We start from the raw sequence: 6,000 nt of genomic DNA, 5'->3' as shown, positions 1-6,000 counted from the left end.
AAGGCCAGAGGGGTAAAGTGATTTAAGGTCATATGGCTAGTTAATAGCAGAGCTTGGCATAGAACCCAAACAAGTTGATTTTAAGACCTGTGTAAATTTTGATTGTTTGAAACATAAAGATGTCATTCAAATGATTTTAAATTTGATTAAAGCATCATCCTGTTTTGTATTTATTTGTATTAAGTTATAGTACATTAGTATCAAAGGAGAAAAAGTGCCATTGGTTGAATGAGGGAACAAGATGGGCCTATGAGATAATACTAACATTGAATTATTTTCCATTAAATGGTCCTATTACCAACATTTCAATAATAATAATAATGCCTATGCTAGCTCTGTCATATTCCTAAACAAAGGGTGAATAATTATATTAGAGAAAACTAAATGCAATTATGCCACATCATTGACAGTGCATTCAGAGTTTATGTTACCTTCTGGAGTTTGTTGGATCTGTTACTTATTCCTGTCCAGTCAGTTAAAATTGAAGGTGGAGCTCACAGGAGCTGATACTTTACACTTTATTTCTGGGTAAATATAAGAAGTTTGCCAGGGGAATGGAAATACTGTGTTTCAAATGAATCCAGCAATGGCCACACCAAACATTCAGATGATCATCACAATTAGGCGGCATCTAGGTTACATTGCCCTTGTCTCTCCAGGGCTGGGACTTTCCTAATCCTTTTCACTTGAGAGGGAAGGATTTAAAAGTGAATCTACCCCTACCTTATTAACATTTTGAGGCAGATTTTGGGAATGGGGAGAGGTGGCGAGCATTTTGAGACTCTACTTTTGGTGTTAGCATTGAAACTCATTGTGTGACATTTAGACGCTTCTTTGGATCCCATTTTCCTTACCTGTAACAGCAAGGGGTTGACAAAGTGATTACCTCTAAAAGTTCCTTTCAGTTCTGTCATTCTGTGAAATTTTTGTGCTAAGGATAAATCTTCAGTTCAGCTGGTCCCTTCTGCTTTTTCCTGGGTTGACTTCCTTCCTCCCACAATCATTTACTGAGTATCTCCATGTTCTTGAGGGTAGGGCCTGGGTTTTATTCAACTTTCCCCATCACCTAGCACAATAACTAAGCAGGTTATTTCCAGTAGGGTTAAAGTTGTTTTCTATATAAGATTCCAACTTTGAATGGAGGGGCTCACAGTCCCAAAGAGGGTGCCAGGCTTAATCAATTAACTAAAAGCTGAGTATCTGTAAAAATTATAAAAAAAAAAGTGGGGTGGGGGGACGCGGGGGGACATAAAGGCTAGTAGGATACCTGGTTCCAATTGTCCTTAAGCACAGGTATGTTACAACAGGGAATAAGAGTGCATAATAATGCAAAAAGTAATGGTTAACACTCATCGAATGCTTTCAATGTGACAGCGCTTTCAGTGTATTATCTCAAGTAATACAATCGTCCTATTTTCTAGGTACTAGTATTATGTTTCACACTTGAAGTGGGCACAGAGAGGTTAAGTAACATGCCCAGGCAACACTGTTAGAAGTGGGAGGCAGCATTTGAAACCAGATAGCGAAACCTCACAGCCTGCACTCCTAGCGCTCCACTACGTAGATAAATAAGAAAAATCACAATAACAATCGTGATTTCTCCAAGAGGCCAGGTGAATTTGACCAGTGATGAGTACAACCTACAGAAGGAGCAGAGGGAAGTGGCTGCCGAAAAGAAGGCTAAAGAAGTTTGCAAAAAGATAACATGCACTTTTCCAGGCTAGATACATAGGCCGAGAAGCAAACCGGCGGAACAAAATCCGACAAGCAAGATGTGGAGCGCGCCAGGACGCCAGGTGAACTCAAAGAACAGGTCGGAAGTGACGTCACTAGCCGAGTCTGGCGCTCAGCGGGACTGCGGGTCCGGTGGAATTCCGGCCGGATGTGGCGCACGGGAAGTGACGCAGGGGAGGCGGTACCTGGTTGTGGAGGGTGACGCCATGGGCGGGGCGGAGCGTCTGGGATCCGCTGGGAGCCTCGGATCCCCGACAGGTAACTTGCTGGCGGGATGTGAACTGGGGCGAGGGTGGCAGCTGGGGTTGATGGCCTAGGTCGCTCGGGGCCCTAAGCGCGGGCGGACACAGGTTAGGTAATGGACAGCATTAGGTCGTGGCTGGAGAAAAGGCTCCTTGGCATGAGGCTCCCTGAGGGGTTGAGGATATGGAGAACTCTTGGGAACTTGGTCTTGGGGGCCCGAAGTCGTCGAGGAAATACAGACAGGTTGAGTCTTAGAATCAGACATGGCTGGGGGCCATGGGTTTCCGATCATTGGCGCGTATGTTGGAGAGAGGGAGCCTGGGACACTGAGATGAGCTGACCTAGGGTTCACCTACCCCGACCTGTTCTGCTAATAGGGGACAGGGACCTCAACTTTTTGTCTCTTAACTCGTAGCACAATGCCTTGCCGCAAGTAAGCATTCTTTAGATGCTGTCGAAGGAATGAATGAATGAATTAATTAATTAATTAATGAACCAACCAACCTGATTCTGCCTCCCCGGCAGAACCTCTCTCCAAATTTCAGTATTCTAACCTCTGAATATAGAAATGACTCCAGTTTAGTTTGCTAACCAGTGGTTTATGAGGATGCTGGTGCAGCAGATACCCAGGACATTGTTGGTTTTTGTTAGTTTTGTCTTTTATGGTTATTGAAATTTGGAAATGTGTCTTAGTATTCTTATCCGGGTGGAGAGGATGAGTCACTTACTTTGGCTTCTTTCAGGTTCCTTTACTTTTCTGGGAAGAACTTGTAGGGAAATGATACCAGGGAGGAGTTGGACCGTTGTAAACAAACTGCTGTTATAGCACTGACTGCTCTTAATGTTTTCTTTTAAGCAAAGTAAACTTAGTTTCCTTTTTTTTTTTTTTGAGACGGAGCCTCGCTCTGTCGCCAGGCTGGAGTGCAGTGGCGATCTCGGCTCACTGCGTGACCTCCGACCCCCTGGTTCAAGTGATTCTCCTCCCTCAGCTTCCCGAGTAGCTGGGATTACAGGCACACGCCACCACCCCCAGCTAATTTTTGTATTTTTAGTAGACACGAGGTTTCACCATGTTGGCCAGGATGGTCTCGATCTCCTGACCTCGTGATCCGCCCACCTTGGCCTCCCAAAGTGCTGGGATTATGGGCTTGAGCCACTGCGTGTGCGGCCACTTTCCTTTTTCTTAATGGTTTCTTCATTATCTTATACGTAAGTGTACTACTTACATTTGAGATGTGAGAATTATAACTCACTATAATTATATTATAATTGAGAATATACCTTATATTTTTGATTATGAAAATGAAAATAGTAATTTATAAAAATCCAGTCAGAGATTACACCTGGTGTTTATAAGTAAGGTTAACTCCTTCCAAACAGTTATATTAATAGAGGGTCCCCAAAAGAAGATTAAACTGTTTCCTTTGTTGGAAGTACTTGTTTAGGTGTCTTAAATGTGATCAAGAGTGGGGCCGGGCATGGTGGCTCACACCTGTAATCCCGGCGCTTTGGGAGGCCAAGGTGGGCAGATCACTTGAGGTCAGGAGTTCAAGACCAGCCTGGCCAACATGGTGAAACCCCGTCTCTACTAAAAATTAGCCAGGCAGGGTGCGATCCTGTAATTCCAGCTACTTGGGAGGCTGAGGCACGAGAATCACTTGAAGCTGGGAGGCGGAGGTTGCAGGAGCAGAGGTTGGGCCACTGCACTCCAGCCTGGGCGACAGAGTTAACTCCTCAGGAAACATAAATAAATTAAAAAAATATAAAATATAAATAAATAAAACTTTAAAAATAAAAATTAATTTTAAAAATGTGATAAAAAGTGGGAAGGGACCTAAAAAACAACTACTGTAACTTTATTGGTTTTGGTTGTCAAATGGAAAAAAAGAGCAGATGAGACTGTCGTCAGGCTGTGTAATGAAATCTTGGCATGAATCACTACCTAGTCCAGTGAGGTGAATGTGTGTATGGACCACCTAATGAGATAGCAGCTCTGGTTTCAGAATCTTACCATTAGATTGGGTATAGTAGGAGTAGGAAACCCTGAATTTATGCCACATGGGAGTGTGTGTGTGTGTGTGTGTGTGTGTGTGTTTTACAGAGATGAAACTTCTTAAGCATTTTTTAGATATAAAAATCTAAGATGTTCTCAAAATAGGTTGAAAACTCCAAAAAGTTGACATGTAAATATACTATTGCACTGTTTAAATTTTAAGTTTACATACCCTTAAACCTTGTTTTCCCAGTTTCTGGAAAGTGCCCAGAATCATGCCCATTTGTGTATACTGTTACTGTGGTACCACCTTTAGAATACATAAAATTATGGTACAAAGTCATGTTTTGAGATCCTGTAGATTTATGTTAATATTATTGTCTTACTTAAAAATCCAGTCTAATTTTGCTACCTCAGTCTCCTATTCAGTGTCAATCTGTTGTTCAGTGTGATGTCCACTAAATTGTGGACATCTAAATGTCTGTGTAGTATAACTTTTATTCATAATGAGTTGGTATCTCAGTGGTAACTTAGGTCTGTACATTGACATTCTTGAGGTTTTTAGTTTTGCAGAACACTGATATCTATGGACTCTAAAAATGGACTTCATTTAAAGAAACCCACGGACCATTAATGGACAAAAACATGAGTCAATATGTATTGTGGCATTCAAATCCTAGCACTTTGGGAGAGGTAAGTAATTGACTGTGTTTTATGTTTGTTGAGATGGTAGAACAATCTTAAATTTGCCTAGGAAATTATAGGATTGTAATTGAAAAGTACAGTTCTTAATCTCTTTATGTTTTAATCAGGACCTTCCAAAGAAAGGTTTGTTTTGTATATATGAAGCAATTGTTCTTATTTTTCTGTAAAGTTGATCAGAAATTGAAGATTGGCAAGCTATATTTATATTGTTCCTGGAAAGTTACTGCTCTGCTTTCTTTTTTTAGGGGGGAACCTCCTTTCAACACTTTACATCCTGGTAGAAATAATTTAATCTGTGGATACCCTGTAGAAATGAGGCCTCAAATAGTCATTTAAATTATCTTGCATCCAAGTTTGGCTATATAATAGTATATGTATCAAATCTACTGATCAGTTTTATCTTGTGCCTCAGATTTAAGCAAGAAAAGAGGCCCAAAAATGTCTTTTTTTCTTTTTCCTGCCTTATTCATGCTATTTTATTTTTTTCTTTCTTCTTCTTTTAAAAAATGTATTAGGTGGTTGATTCTCCAGGCCTTTTATCTTTCTGTCTCAAGGGGGTAAAATTTATTTTCTCCCATTTTACCTTTTTTAATTGATCGGTTTGTTCATTTTCAGAACCTTAACTTCTAACTTTATGATAATATTTGTCACCCTTTAATCACTAAGCATTAAACTTGTAGTTTTTTTCTGGTCCCCTTTGTAGATACCCTGGCTTCTTATTTAGAATTTGCTTAATTCTATAGCAGACAGTACTTCTAGGAATTCATCTTTCAGATTTATTTGGCCTTACACACAGAAATTTGCGTACAAAGATTTTTGTCACCATACTGTTTGAAATTTAAAAAACCTGCTAGAAATAGCCTGTGTTTCAACAGAGGTCTAGTTAAATGACTGTCTTTATACAAAGTAATACTTTGCAGCTCTTAGGATAAAGTAGTTGCAGAGATGCAGATATGGAAAAATCTCTAATACACATTGTTAACTGATAAAACAATAAAAAGAACTATACATACAGTATGTTTTCATTTGTGTTTATATAAAGCATACATTTATATACATGCATACAAAATTTCTTCAAACCAGCGTAAGGAATTATTGACAGATAACCCTGGGAAATGAGACTAGAGGCCTAGACTAGGAAGAAGAGACTCACATCTCACAATTTTTCCGTATACTATTTCTGGTGGGTTGATTTTTTTTTACTATGAGCATGTTTGTATTTTCATAATACTAAGAAACAAACAGCAAGTCTTTACAATAATTTAACAATTATGAGAGTCTTTTACTATTCCCTTATGACTTTCTGTTCTTATAATACTTGGACT

General features: G+C 39.7%; 1 protein-coding gene across 2 annotated transcripts in view; it reads left to right on the top strand.

Annotated features, from left to right (window-relative positions):
- The first annotated feature begins 1,906 nt into the window (after positions 1-1,906).
- Positions 1,907-6,000, top strand: part of MAP3K13 (mitogen-activated protein kinase kinase kinase 13) — a 192,052-nt gene continuing 187,958 nt past the window's right edge. Inside the window, exons 1-2 of one of the 2 annotated variants that reach the window (XR_003118089.1) lie at positions 1,907-1,992; positions 4,536-4,663. The gene's annotated coding sequence lies outside the window, so the exon portion shown is untranslated. The remainder of the gene's footprint in view (positions 1,993-4,535; positions 4,664-6,000) is intronic. The other variant, XM_025375609.1, reaches the window with a different exon arrangement.

This window comes from Theropithecus gelada, chromosome 2, assembly GCF_003255815.1.
Source record: "Theropithecus gelada isolate Dixy chromosome 2, Tgel_1.0, whole genome shotgun sequence".
Lineage (NCBI taxonomy): Eukaryota > Metazoa > Chordata > Mammalia > Primates > Cercopithecidae > Theropithecus > Theropithecus gelada.
The sequence above is the reverse complement of the archived record's forward strand: the minus strand, read 5'-3'. Positions and strand labels throughout refer to the sequence as shown.